This window comes from Aedes albopictus, chromosome 2, assembly GCF_035046485.1.
Source record: "Aedes albopictus strain Foshan chromosome 2, AalbF5, whole genome shotgun sequence".
Classification (NCBI taxonomy): Eukaryota; Metazoa; Arthropoda; class Insecta; order Diptera; family Culicidae; genus Aedes; species Aedes albopictus.
In genome coordinates, this window is record NC_085137.1 from 379141610 (window position 1) to 379156778 (window position 15169).

The 15169-nt window shown below is 46.7% G+C and overlaps 1 protein-coding gene across 14 annotated transcripts in view; it reads left to right on the forward strand.

The window, feature by feature from the left end:
- Nucleotides 1-15169, forward strand: part of LOC109423129 (PDZ and LIM domain protein Zasp) — a 283958-nt gene that overhangs the window by 123753 nt on the left and 145036 nt on the right. The gene's annotated exons all lie outside the window — the stretch shown is intronic.

Here is a 15169-nt window from a genome sequence, read left to right on the forward strand (position 1 = left end):
CAATCGTCCATTGTTGTGCTCGTTCATTGAATCGATACTGGTCCTAGGACATAGCTCACCAGGTGTATCGAGGGTGGTTTTGACCCGACTGGGAGGACGTTCCAATGTTTGTTGAACGATTTCGCCTTCACTTTTTTCGAAGAATTACATGGAAGTATTTTCTAACTGCATTTCCAGCTGTAAAACTGTTATTTATTACTTCAGTAATAAACACATTACAATAAGTTTCCGTTAAGTTTACGTTGTAGTGTTGGAAAGTAAGACAGTTATGCAACGAAAAATGTTTGAACTTCCTTCTTCCCTCCTAATCGGGATCGCATCTGTTCCCCGAACCCTCAGGCTCAGTCAAGGTTTCCCGTTGTCCGCTGATGAACTTGCTCATGCTTCGAGTGCACCGAGACGTGTGCTGCTGAGCGAGCAATGCCGAATGCAAATCTCTCCTCGTTAGGACGCGATTTTGCACCTTTTCATCTGCTTCATCCCTCGCGATGGCTCACGACCTGTTGAGCTTGGGTGCATAAGAACGACGACGACGAGACGTGCCATCGAAGGGAGGCATCAATCCAGCAATGTGCTGGGCGGCTTAGGGAAAATCCTTATTCACAAGAAATGAACTCTTTTCAAACGACCGAACCGGACGGGGCTGTGCAACTGCCGCTCAAGCAAATGGTTAACGTGTGCATTATTGGACCTTTATCATAAATCATGCATAATCGAACGATGACGACGGCGACGCTGCGGAAGCATAATTTGCATAGCTTCGAAGTCATTACTCCTTGTCAGAGCGATTTCTAGCCTCTCGGTCGCTGGAAGGCAGCAGTATTCAAACTGCGATTGGTTTCGCTGCACTTTTTGAGCTAATACCTATTTGAATGTAATAACGCCTTTTGCTTCACATTACACATTACAGGCAGATGTTAAGCTCTGTTCACAGCCCAAATTTTCTAGCAATTATTATATTCAAATCTAAAAAGGAGAAAAGTCGACCGGATTCTTGTACTCGTCAGTTTAACCCGAAACTCTTATACAGTTTTCCAATTTAATTTGCGTTTGCAAATCGCGCTACTAGTCTAAGAATGCCAATCGGATCTGTGGTAAACACCAATTATGCAAGGCTACTTACCTTACCGATCAGGCTAAGGCCGAGGTGGCCTCTGCTGTACATATAGTAGACGTCTCCATTCCACTCGGTCCATGGCTGTCGGTCTCCAGTTTCGCACTCTGCGTAGGGTCCGCAGATCATCCTTCACTTGACTCCACGTCTTTTTGTACCGGTTGGATGACTCTCAAGAACCATTTAAGTCGGGTTGCTATCCGACATCCTGATGACGTGACCCGCCCACCGTAGCCTCCCGATTTTCGCGGTATGGACGATGGTTGGTTCTCTCAGTAGCTGATGCAGCTCGTGGTTCATTCGCCTTCTCCAAGTCCCGTCTTCCATCTGCACTCCGCCGTAGATGGTACGCAACACCTTCCGTTCAAAAATTCCAAGGGCGCGTTGGTCCTCTGTATGTAAGGTCCATGTTTCGTGCCCATAGAGGACAACCGGTCTAATCAGCGTTTTGTAGTTATTTAACTTCGTGTTACAGCGGACTTTATTCGATCGTAGAGTTCTGCGGAATCCAAAGTAAGCACGATTACCTGCCACAATGCGCCTCTGAATTTCTCTGCTGGTGTCGTTGTCGGCGGTCACCTGTGAGCCCATGTACACGAATTCTTCAACCGCCTCGATTTCATCACCGTCGACATAAATTCGGGGTAGCGGGCTCGGTGATTCCTCCCTGGAGCCCTTTGCCATCATGTGCTTTGTATTCGACGCATTAATGACTAATCCGATTCGCTTGGCTTTACTCTTTAGTCGGATGTACGTGTCCGCCATCGTCTCAAATTTACGAACTATAATTTCAATATCATCAGCGAAACCAAGCAGCTGAACGGACTTCGTGAAAATCGTCCCATTCGTGTTTATCCCCGCTCTCCTAATTACACCCTCTAAAGCAATGTTGAACAGCAAGCACTAAAGACCATCACCTTACAGTAACCCTCTGCGAGATTCAAAGGGACTCGAGAGTGTCCCTGATACTCGAACTACGCACATCACTCGATCCATCGTCGCCTTGATCAATCGTATCAATTTATCTGGGAATCCGTATTCATGCATTATCTGCCATAGCTGTTCTCGACCGATTGTATCATACGCCGATTTGAAATCGATGAAAAAGTGATGTGTGGGCACGTTGTATTCGCGGCATTTCTGCAACACCTGGCGGATGACGAACATTTGGTACGTTGTAGCGCGTTCACCCATAAATCCAGCCTGATATTGCCCCACGAACTCTCTTGCAATCGGTGATAGACGGCAGCATAAAATTTGAGAGAGAATCTTGTAGGCAGCACTCAGTAGTGTGATCGCACGGTAGTTCCCGCAATCCAACTTGTCGCCCTTTTTGTAGATGGGACACACGATACCTTTCATCCACTCCTCCGGTAATACTTCCTCCTCCCAAATTTTGGTAATGACCCAGTGTAGTGCTCTCACCAGCAAGGATGGGAACACTCACTTGCAAAGAGTTACACTCACTTGCAGTTTTCTCAGCTCTGAAGCGTGCAATCAAAAAACGATGTATGGATGACTTTTGCCTTGTGATTTTGTCTAAAAGTTTGCCGAAAAAAGTAGGGGTCGCACACGCATACCGAATTCGTGAGTGAGCTGAGAAGGCAACTCTCCACGAGGTGAATGTAATTTAAACTCACCTTGTGGAGAGTCGCTTTCACAGTTCCGTCACGCTTTTGGGATTCGTGAGCGACCCTTACTCTATTCGACAAAGTTTGAGACAAAACCACAAGGCAAAAGTCGTCCATACATCGTTTCTTGACTGCACGCTTCTGAGCTGAGAAAATAGCAAGTGAGTGTAATTCGTTGCAAGTGAGTGTTCCCATCCCTGCTCACCAGTGCTTCCCTTTGCTGATTCGCGTTTCAGGCAGACTGTAAGCACTGCAATCATTACTAATGTGCCGACGATAATACCCAAGTCGCCCTCTAAACACACAAATTGACCGCATTTTTGTGAAAATCGTACCCCGGCTGTTGAGTCCGCCTCGTCGCATTACACGTTCCAGAACGATGTTGCCTTGATGTTGCTGGCTAAGAATAGAACTACTAAGCCTAATTCAAGGTTCAAGCGACCCGGCGAGGTTAACCCTTTTATGAAAAGCGAGTTGGCTGGGTATTTGATATGGAGAGCAGATGAAGTAGTAGGGAGCTGTGCACGTACTGCGGGAGTCGGCAACCCAATTTCGTTGCTAATGAGGGCCATCAACAAGAGTCGAGATGGGCTCTCTGTGATGGTGGTGGCTGAGCAGTCACTTGAATTTATCATTGACTTTGCGTCTGCGAGATCTAATATTCGCAAGGCAATCAAGCAGGCCCTTACTAGACTTCAAAAATCAACGATGTTGCCTAGGCAAGACCACGAGTAACTCGGCAGAACCCGGAAAGTCAAAGGTTCCGATGTCTACCCAGACGGAGGCCTTCGTATTCGCGGGCAGCCCCAAAAGTATGGCGGATGCAATTGCTTACGACAAGCAACCGCAGAAGTTGTGTGAGACAGCCGGCAAGTGAGGAGAGCTACCAGGTGGCGCCCGCAAGGCTAGGCAACTGTTAATCTCGAAGGTCGGGAAAAAGGTCGGCAGGTTGGACCCCAGCAAGGCACCCCGGAAAGACGGGAAGGGTAGACCTCTAAAGGCCGGCTCGTTCCGGATCTCACGGAAAGGGGGTTGTGGTTACTAATTGATCCTTAGCAACCACAAGATACGGCTGGTCAGGGGGAGGACGCCCCTTGAACCAAAGTACCTAGAGCGAAAGCAAGCGGTGTAGGAGCATAAGGACACCATGCCTAGAAACGTCCAAGTACTCGGAAGTCTTGAAGGCGATGAGGAGCGACGCCAAGCTCGTAGATCTGGAAGCCGACGTCCGTAGTATTAGACGTACTCGTACAGGTGAAATGTTCCTCGAGCTCAAGCGCCGAAAGGAACGCAAGAGCGCCGTCTTCAAAAGTCTGGCAGAAGAGGTCCTTGGTGAGGGCTCTTACAGTGGAGGCGACGCTGACGGTAAAAAAAGAACCTTAACGAGATCACTAGCGCAGAAGAGCCGTTACAACACTGTGGCAACAGTGCGAGGTGCACGGGACCACAGCAGCCGTTAGGCTACGGAAGTGCCCAGCAGGAACACAGGTGGCCTTGGTTCAGCTGCTAGTGACAGACGCTAAAAAGTTCATTCATGTAGGGAAGCTCTTGGTAGGTTAGTCAGTACAACAAAAACTCCATTTAGGTAACGAGTCGGGATTGCCTAAATGAAGTTTTTACCTAAATGGATTCAGTTCATTACCTGAATGAATTAGAAGATTGTAAAGAAATTTTAGAAGGGCGAGTGACCTGGAGATTTGAAGGGGGCCATGCTGGGTTTCAGAGGGATTTAATGGGTGTTTCAGGAGGGGGGGGGGGCTCAGAGGCGTTGCCCCAAAGGGGGGGGGGTGTTCAGGGGTATTTTCGAGGAATTTCGAAGAGTTGCAGTTGCGTTACATGGGATCTGATGGGGTTTCAAAGGGATTTCGAGTGAATTTCAGAAAGCTTCAGAGGATTTCAGAGGCGTTACTCAGGTGTTACGTGGGCGTTTTCGGGGGTTTCTGGGGGTCTCAGGTGCGTTACATGGGGACCGAGGGGTTTCAGGGGGATTTTGAAGGCATTTCAGACAGCTTTACATGATTTTTGGCGAGTTTTAGAGGCGTTAATCAGGCGTTACGTAGGCGTTTTAAAGAGTTTCAGAGGGTATCAGGTGCGATACATGGTGTCAGAGGGGGTTTTAGGGGGATTTTGAGGGCGTTTAAGGAAGCTTCAGAGAATTTTGACTTTCATTCAATCATTTAAGCACATAAGTTATGACACATAAGTTTGATGACTTATGTTCAAGAAAGTTCTTAGGAAACCTTAAGCAGTCCAAAGCCAACCCACTCCCCCCTTATTGCTCCCCCCTGAGCACGCCATGAACTACCCTTTACTCAACATGCAACATAATTCCCCAAAAACCAACCTTATCCCTAATCTGGAACACTCCAACTACTCTGAACACAATCAGATTCCATTTAGGTAACGTTACCTAAATGGAGGGATCTAAATAGATCTTACCTAAATGGATTCGACCTAAATGGATTCGACCTAAATGGATTCGACCTAAATGGATTCGACCTAAATGGAGGTTTGGGTGTATGTCAACTGACCTGGCACGAGCCATCGGAGGTTTGATTCGGTGTCTGAATTTAAAACACAAGTCATGGGGCTGCAAAGGCTTTGACAGGAGCAATCTGTGGAGACGATACGGCGGTGAAGACCATAAGGCACAAGGCTGCACAAGTACATTCACATGCTTAATTTGTTCCGGGAAACCTGCGAACTGTAAGGACCCAATCAATGGGAGGTCCAAGGTGCCCGGCCTTCAGAAGAGCCGCAGCTGACAAACCACAGTACAGGATACGCAGGTGAGCCTGAACCACTATGACGCAGATCAGCAAGTTTCCGAGTGGGGACGGATATCGACATCATAGCAGACCCACACCGAGTACTCGTCAGTAACGGAAATTGGGTCGCGGAAAGGTCCGGAAAAATGGCGGCGATATGAACGGCGGGTAAACCCCCGTCCAGGAGTTGGAGTTTACTTCTTACGAGGGCTTCTCGATCGCAAAAGTGAGCGGGGTCCTTTCTGTAGCTGTTATGCGCCTTCGCGGTGGCCGATCGAGCAGTTCAAGCAGATGCTGGACTGTATGGCGACCGTGATAACAGGACGAAAGCCGATGGTAATAGCGGTTGACTTTAATGCGTGGGCCGTGGAAAAGGGAAGCCATTTTACGAGCCAGCTGGGTCAGATCCTGCTAGAAACACAGGCCGAACTAGATGTTGACCTGGCTAATGGCTAATGTCGGCACCAAGAGTACCATTAGTCGGAACGATGCGGAGTACACTATTGACGTTACTTTTTGTATTCCTGGCTTAACAAGTAGTTCGAACTGGAGAGTGGACGATAGCTACACTCAAAGCAATCACTTGGCGGTTTGCTACAGTATCGACTACAACAACAGCAAGCAGCGGTTAAAGAAAGCGCCTGCTAGGCCAAGGTCACGCCTTCAAAGGTGGAAAAAATCATACTTCGACGAAGGGGTATTTAGTGATGCGCTCCATGCCTAGGCCAAGCGCGATGCGACCATGCCTAGGCTAGTCCACCCTAGAAATGGGAGACCACCGGCTTACTGGTAGACTCAAGCGATAGCGGTCCTGCGCCGCAACTGCCTACGGGATAGGCGGCGGATGCAACGAGCACGATCTGAGGAAGAGTGATATTAACGGCGGGTGGTGTTCACCGCTGCCGAAAGTAAGGCTCCAGGTCCAGACGGAGTTCCGAACCTGTCTCTAAAAGTAGCTATTTCAGAGGCTCCCGAGATGTTCAGGTCTGTAATGCAAAAATGCCTGGACGAGGGAGTTTTCCCAGAAGCTTGGAAGAGGCAGAGCCTGGTTCTATTGCCAAAGGCGGGGAAACCACCCGGAGACCCATCGGCATGTAGACCAATATGCTTGATCGACACGGCGGGGAAGGAGCTCGAAAAGATAATCCTTAATAGAATGTTGAAGCACACCAACGATGAAAATGATTTCTCGAGTAGCCAGTATGGCTTTCGGAAGGGGAGGTCGACCGTAGATGCTATCCTGTCGGTTACAAACACCGCTGAGGTAGCGCTCCAGCGTAAGAGAAGGGGGATTCGCTACTGTACGTTGAGAACTCTGGATGTAAGGAATGCGCTCAATAGCGCCAGTAGGCCGGCTATTCCCGATGCGCTGCTGCGTCTGGAGATACCCGGGTACCTCTACAAGATTCTCCAAAGTTACTTCCAGAATCAAGTACAGTTTACGACACAGAGGTAGGTCGGAAGTGCTTTCACATAACCTCAGGAGTCCTGCAAGGTTCCATTTTGGGCACGAGGCATTGAGGTTAGAGTTCCCGGTGGGGGTAGAGATCGTCGGCTTCGCTGATGACATTACGCTAGAAGTCTACGGTGAGTCGATCGAAAAGGTGAAGTTGACTACTGTCCACTCGACCAAGGTTGTAGAGGCGTGGATGAGATCCAGGAAACTGGAAACCGAAAGTCGGAGCAGCAAGCGGTGATCAGTGTAGGCGTTTGCACTATCACTTCGAAGCGCTCCGTCAAACACTTGGATGTGATGATCGACGATAAGCTCACCTTTGGTAGCCACGTTGATTACGCCTGCAAAAGAGCCTCCACAGCTGTAGTGTCATTGTCCCGGTTGATGTCCAATGGCTCTGTGTATGCGCAAGTTTCTGGCTAGTGTCGCTACGTCCATACTAATCATGTATGGTGGCTCAGTTTGGGGCACGGCGCTTACCAAAACTTACCGTGGTATGGTTTAAGTACTTATAGGCTGATATGCGTAAGGGTTTGCGAGCGCGTACCGTACCGTGTCACATGATGCGCTCTGCGTCATCACTGGTATGTTCTTGGTTTTCTTATCAAGGAAGACATAGAGTACTTGGAAATACGCGGCACAAGAGGCATAAGCAGGACTGTTAGATTGGCCATCATGGTTAAATGGCAGGGTGCGTGGGACACTGGGACAGTTCCACCAAAGGAAGGTGGACTCACAGGTTGATCCCGAGGGAGGCTAGGTGGGGTAACAGGCGCCATGGGTAAGTAACATTCCACCTGACTCAGATCCTTTCAGGCCATAGTTGCTTCCGACAGTATCTGCATCGTTTCGGACATGACTTTCTCCCGAATGTCCGGTTTGTGCTGGTTTAGAAGAAACGGTGGAACACGTTTTGTTCGTGTGCCCGTGTCTTCGCACTATACGTGACCGCATGCTTTCCACATGCGGTAGGAACTTAATTCCGAGCAATCTTGTTCAGAGGATGTGTACTGTGTACGGATGAGTTTGACTGGAATGCCGTTTTAACGGCTATCGCCCACATCGTCTACAGAGAAGGTGGCGCGTGGACTTGGATAATGGCTAGTGTAGACGCGATACAAGAGGGGTCCAAGGTGTTCCAAGGTTGCGTAGGTCATACCGGTGCCCTGCGGTCGAAATCGACCTTTACGGCCGCGGGGAGATCATCCTGGTAGCGTTACTGTCGTGGCGTCGGTCTACTGGGTTGGATCCGAGATCGTTGTTGGAAAGAGGTCCTCAGCAAAGTCGGGCCTGGTAGAGGCCCCATGTCGACACGTCCTTCTGTGTTCTGGCTGATAGGGCCTTATTTGCGGAAAGATCAAATCCCTGTGCACGCGGTATCAGTTCTTGACATTTGCTGTACTCCTTTGGTTGTAGGAAACGGTCCTTAATCCTACACTATCTGGAGCTCCTGTTCAGGTATCGGGTGATCAGATTATTCCCCCCCCCCCCCATGGCTTAGAAGAAAAAAAAGGGGGCACAATGAGCACACCCTCGTCCGGAAACGCTGCCTCAAGATTCTGCAGCTCCTGTATCGCAACAATGCGGAATTTGCGGTCCTTCAATCGCGTTCCATCACGTGGGCCGTTGCCGTCGGATCTGGGTCGTATTCATGTCTTGTTTACTTTATGCTGATTGTTGGTTTTACAGCCGGATCGCTGTCAGGCCCAGTCTACTAACTTCCCGAAGGACCTAGGTCACACAATTGTGATTAGGGTCTTTTAATTTCATTCGGACGATGATCGTCCATCCCTTATTTGAAGAATAGATGCTGTTGTGACTTGATCCTCCTGGAGAACAAACACTCAGGCTTGCAGGAACACACCCTCTTTTTCCTGTTAGCCTAAAGTGCCCTCCGGGATTGGTCACCCGAGCTTCCCTAAAGTTGCGTGCAGACCGGCCAGTGCTAAGAGGAGTGAGTTTTCTGATTCGTAAATTCATAGGGCCCGAGAACCACTGCTATAAAGGTAGACTTCTTTTAATCACTTTCTTCTAAGTACCGAAGCCTGCTATAGCAACCAACTAGTACTGACTGGGAAGGTGTTGAAAGTGAATTCAAAGGAACTTCACGACTGCGCCAAGTTCAACTCGGTCGACCACGCGAATCTGCCCACCCCGCCGTCCGCCTGCAATGAGATGAGATCAAACCATAGAGGTAGTCACTATTAGTACGGGACATGCTCATTAGTTGCCAATGAGCAGGCAAAATATTTAGATACTCGTCGTCGTCGAAGGCATACGATTAAATTGAATTAATGGCAGCTGCCTGCCGGGTGCTTTAGGTAGGTATGAATGAATTGCCCATGGTCCATACCGTGCTGGTCGAGACACGGAGAAAACGAAAGGAAGCAACGACGACCGATGACGACGGTGTATTACCTTATGACAAAGTGTTTTTTCTAAGCGCTGACACTTCCTCGTCACCTTTCGCGCTCGCTCGCAAAGGGGGTGAGGACTGGAGAGAACGCAGAAACGGACACGCTTGATCTTCAGCACTACAATTTATTTTGCATGTCCACCCTTGATTGGCACAGCTGGACTACCAGGGGATAAAGAAACCAGGCAGGAAATTCCATTTAGGCAAGGTGAACAGACTGAATGGAGCTCCGAGTGGTAAGGAAAGTTCACACGCGGCGTTGATTGATTGACTGGAATCGATCAGTGAGGAATGTTACCGATGAGGAATATCCTATGTTCTTGCGTGCTATCGCTGGTGCAAGGCAGTGCAACTCATAGCAGTTCTGACTGTGAAGAGACGGGTGGCCTCTAATTTTAGTATACCTGTAACCTATTTGTTCAGATTCCTGAGCCAGGCTACACTTGCAATTGCACATATGTATTAACAAAACGAAACGTCTGCAGTACATGTTTGAATTTCTTTATTTGTGCCAGAACCGGACTTTATTTTTGCAACATACAGGTGTGTTCACTAATTTGAAAGTGTCCATTGATCATTTTTTTCACCAAATCGTGGGAACCTGCATGCCAAAGGGCAAATGATGCATGATGACAACTAGCGAGCAGATGCTTCATAAGAAATTCGCAACAACCCAGTCCCAAAAGTTATGGATGATCAACAACGACGACGATGGTTCTTTCACCCGCGGACCATGATTTACAACCCGGATGAAATTCGAGCTGTCTGCCAACAGCAACAAACATACCATCTCTTTCTCCAGCACTACAAGCTCAAAACCTCTTTCTTCTAGATTTCATTTTCATCTTTTCGGGGAAACTCGCCCTGATCAGTTTTTTTTGCGCTCTTTCAAAAAATAAATTTTGCCAAAGGTCGCTCCCTTTATCATCGTCGTTGTCGTCGTCGTCGCCGTCCAAGCCAACCATCTGCAGCCAGCATCCTTCAAACACGTGGGTTAAAGGGGGAAATGTTGCTCCATCTTTTCTCGCCCCGGAACCCGGCAGGAGGTCGAAATTTCTCCTTCGAAGTGCAGTCTTGCCACCACCGTCATCGTCAGACAACGACAACGACGACGATGACGACGACGGCTACGAGAAATTGATTACACACTACTTAGTCAGAAGACGGTGATTAAGGCCCGCCAGTAAATGGATAATATGTATACTTTTTTGCATGTCCCGCGCTCTACAAAGAACACGACTGTCTGCTGATGCCAGGCGATTTACGACGACGAGCTCTTCCCTCTCACCCTCTTTTTTCCCTTTTTACTGGTCTGCGGGTGGCGATGGCGAGCTATCCGTCATGAATGAATAACACATTACGCAACACGCGCAGCAACTGGTGACTGGATGTGGTTTGTTTGCATTCTCCTCGGTAAAATGGGTTATGATTACATTTTCTTGAGTTGGCAGTTGTTTTAACTAGCAAAATTGGGCTTGCTTTGATTATTGTTCTTATTGACAAGGTATCCCTTAAGTCGTTCCATTTGAACTAACTCATAAGCGCCCAGCGACTTTTTTAACATTCTCACTTTTGTGATGACCGTGAAAAAGTGAAGCAAGCTGTAACGTCAGTGTTTTCGGCAAAGTTGTTCAGCAGATTGGAAACTCTCCGACAGTAGGTACATAATATAGAATTGTGTTCCAGTAGGTGACAACCAGATTAGTCGACGTACCAAAATCCGAATTTGCAACTCGAACGTGTAATCTGTGCTGCTATGCGCCAGTGAAACCTGGTGTGTATCAGTGGAGAACACTTAACGGCTGAAGTTATTCATCAATAGATGCCTGTAGTATATACTTCGGGCATGGTGGCCTCACTATTGGATCACCAACGTGGAGCTCCATCGTCGATGTCAACAAAAACCGATAGCGAAAGAAATTCGGGAGCGAAAGTGGAGGCGGGTCGGCCACACTCGATGCAGGGGCGGAAACGAAATCTGCAAGCAAGTGTTAGATTGGAACCCTGCAGGAAATCGCAGCAGAGGCAGATCCAGAGGCTCATAGTGGGATATCCTCAACAACGAAATCAAGCAAGCCGACAGAAATTTGGTCATAGGTCAAGGCGATAGCGGGCAATCGCCCAGGATGGAGATCTTTCAATTCGGCCCTCTGCACTACCACCGTGGGAGCCCAGGATTGAAAGTAAGTAAGTTCCAATGGGTGGCTTTAGTGAGGAAGGAAATCTGGAATGCAACACCCTTCAAATATGACATCAGCCACTACCAGCATCCTCGCTCACGTATTATGTACAACAAGGATGCTTTTTTGAAGCGCAGTGGAACTAGTACAAGTTGTAGCCTTTCAAGGGTTTAGATCAAGGTCTTTGCTTGTATAGGCCAGGTTATCAAGGTCTTTTCGATGACGGCATGACCCAGACAACCAATTTGCACATATAATGAAGTTTATGTTCATGTTATACGTACTTTTATGCGTTAAAGTTGCATCGCATAAGATGCAGCAAAAGTGCCTTATGCGTACAAAAATAAAGGCGCTATACGTACATTGACGGAACAATAATAACGCTATATGACTTGAAGCGATGCACCGTCTGCACTTCAGTGTTGGTAAACTCACACTCAAAGCACACTCATGAGCCGCTCCTGCGTGAGCAAACTCGCGCGCGACTCTGAATCGTTTTCTCACGCATGAGTTTTTCATGCAAAATCTCGCTCTCACGAGTCAAGCGCCAAAATCTCATTTGCTTGTAAAACGAATTCAAATCAATTTGAACGATATTCAATGTTGTTGTTCGCTAGATATGCTTTAGTTCTATCATGCAATCCTAAAAAATTTGATGTAAATAATAACAACACCAACAAATAAAGCAATGAGTGAAATCACGAGGTAACTCATGAATGATTTTTTCGGCGGTGAGATTGGCGAGTCAAGAATCGCGCGTGAAACAACTCAACCATGAGATTTGAGAAATTGAGTTTTTACCAACACTGTGCACTATTGCGACGTAACTCAGCATCTTATGCGACTTAATAAAATTAAAAAAAAAAATAAACAATTCTTGTCAGCTCGATATCGAACTAATGACCTCTGGATTGTCGAGCCACACTTCACACACAACACCAAACGCTACTTATGAAACAAGCTGATTAACTATTATGATATTCTAACTCACCTCAGTGATTGTTGAAGTGCACTTGGTTCACTTGCGCTGAGCGTGTTTGGCTGGCTAAAAACGACGAAGCACCATTTCCCGTACAGTTTTCACTGCCCCTCTCTGGCTAGAGCCACCCATTGTTGATTATCAAGCCAACAAAACAAATAATGATGACTTTGCAACCGTAATAGTTGTTCACTTTCTTGTAGCTTTTTGGCACTGCATCCACAGAGCACCAGAAACACTTTAAATGTTATCACATATCAAATCGCATAATGTCAACATAAATGCTTCTAGCTTATGCGAGTTTGTATGTACACTTTAACGAGCTTATTTGTACTTTTATGCGATTTCATCCATACACCAATGCGACACAACAAGAAAAGTACCAAGCGAAGTCGTATAATCATCGCAGTACGCAATTATGCGAATTCAATTGACATTTTGCGAGTTCGCTCGCACGCTTTTGCGAATAAATAAAGTTCATCGCAATAAAACTTCAGAATATCATCTACTACGATGTACTCATACCTTATAAAAGTTGATTTGCATTCTTATATGGCTTTACTTGATACAACGAAATAAGTTCAAAAAATAACATCATATGCGATGAAAATTTTCAGTCAGCCGTACATATATGCGATAGTGACCTCAAATAGTACTTTATACGATGTACAACGTGGTTTCTTATGCGACTCCTGGTTGTCCGGGAATTGTTTCTAGATATAGTCGCTTTATAATTTAAAACTTCTGTATCTCAATACTAGAGGACTTAAAATAATTTAATCTTTTACATAGTAGATCAGTACATCCAGTACTGTCTGACGATATTCGACACCGTATCATATGTGACACTGTAAATAATTCGCGGCGATTTGGTTCTTCTTTGTTTTGTTCTGTTGGTTTTCACCCGAGAATGTTCAAGGATTCAAGAGAAACATGAAGATTTTTTAATACATCTGTATTAACGAGGTTTTTAGCCCTAGACTAGTTCAACTTATGACCAAGGGAATTACCTCCCTGCGAGAAGAACTCACATTTGGTTTGTCGGGAATGAGCTTCGATTCCAGGTCCAGGTATCTCCAAAGGATGTGCTTAATGGCGATGTCTGGAGCGTTCTCTTTAACTCCCACGGCAGCGCTCGAAGTACTCTTTGACGTTGTCCCACTACACATTCATCTCAAACAAGAAGCACTTTCTTGCACTTACCGGTTACGGGTACTCGGTCTACCAGAGGAAACTCATGTGAGCCGCACATCAACACACACCTCGTTGTTTTCACTTTTGGTGAATTGGGACAAAATTGTTCTTGCTCCAAGTGATCTTACAATTGCTTGTGATTTTCCATATAGGACATTTTCCACGAAATTCCTTTCCCGGGAAGAGTGGACATCTGGTTATCTGGAAAGAAGTATTTCAAACGGCATCGTATGTTACACTGATGGCTCCCTTCTCGAAGGTCGAGCAGGTGCTGGTGTTTATTTTCGTGAGCTAAGGCTGTATCAGTCTTACTCACTTGGTAGACACTGCACCGTTTTTCAGGCCGAAATCTTTGCTCTTATGTGCGGAGTGCAATCAGCACTTCAGCAGCACGTAATGGGCAAAGTAATATACTTCTGTTCAGATAGCCAGGCTGTTATTAAAGAACTTGCTTCGGCCAACTCTAGGTCAAAGGTAGTTATCGCTTGTCGAACTCAAATCGAGGAGCTGAATTCAGCAAACGCTGTTCACCTTGTATGGGTACCTGTCCATTCTTCCATCGCTGGAAATGAATTGGCTGATGAGTTAGCTCGCACTGGAGCATCACATGACCTCATTGTCTCTGAGCCAGCTATTCCGATATCGAAGTGTTGGGTAATGCTTCAGATTCACACCTGGGCTGCTACTCAACACAGACAATACTGGAATAGTTTGGAGTCATGTCGTCAAACCAAATTGTATTGAACTGCGCCATCTCCAAGGGTAGCGAAGTATCTGACAAATCTGTCAAAGCAGAATTGCAGCATTGGTCAAAGCATTGACTGGCCACTGCCGAGTCAGCTATCACATGGCGAATACTCAGCAAGCTGATTCATTTGCATGTGATAGCTGTGAATCCGATGATGGAACTTCGTATCATTTGATATGTAACTGTCCAGTTTTTGCGCAACTGCGTTTCCGAGTATTCGGTAAACACTTATTAAGTAAAACTGACTTCAGAAACCTGAATCTTCAGGATATTCTGTTGTTCTTAACCCGCTGTGGTAAAAAGCTATAGGCTCTCTTTCGCTTTATGCGTTATTACGGTGCCCTTTTCAGGGTGCTGTTTGAACCCATTGTGGTACGCTTGTGCGTTAGTACCCTCTTCCAGGGTATTTTCCTATTTCCCTACCTGTCCCTATCCCCATCGAAATCCTTTTTCTTTCCTTTTCCCTCAGGTAGATGATGAAATAGGCTGTTATTTTGGCGATGGCACAAATGTCCCAAATGGAGGATAAAGTGCCTCTGGAGCCGGCCTTCTGATACCTGATACCTGATAAGGGATTTACCTCCCCGCGAGAAGAACTCACATTTGGTGAGTTTGTCGGGAATGAGCTTCGATTCCAGGTCCACACAAATAACGACTTTGTAATCATAATGTTTTTTTTTTTT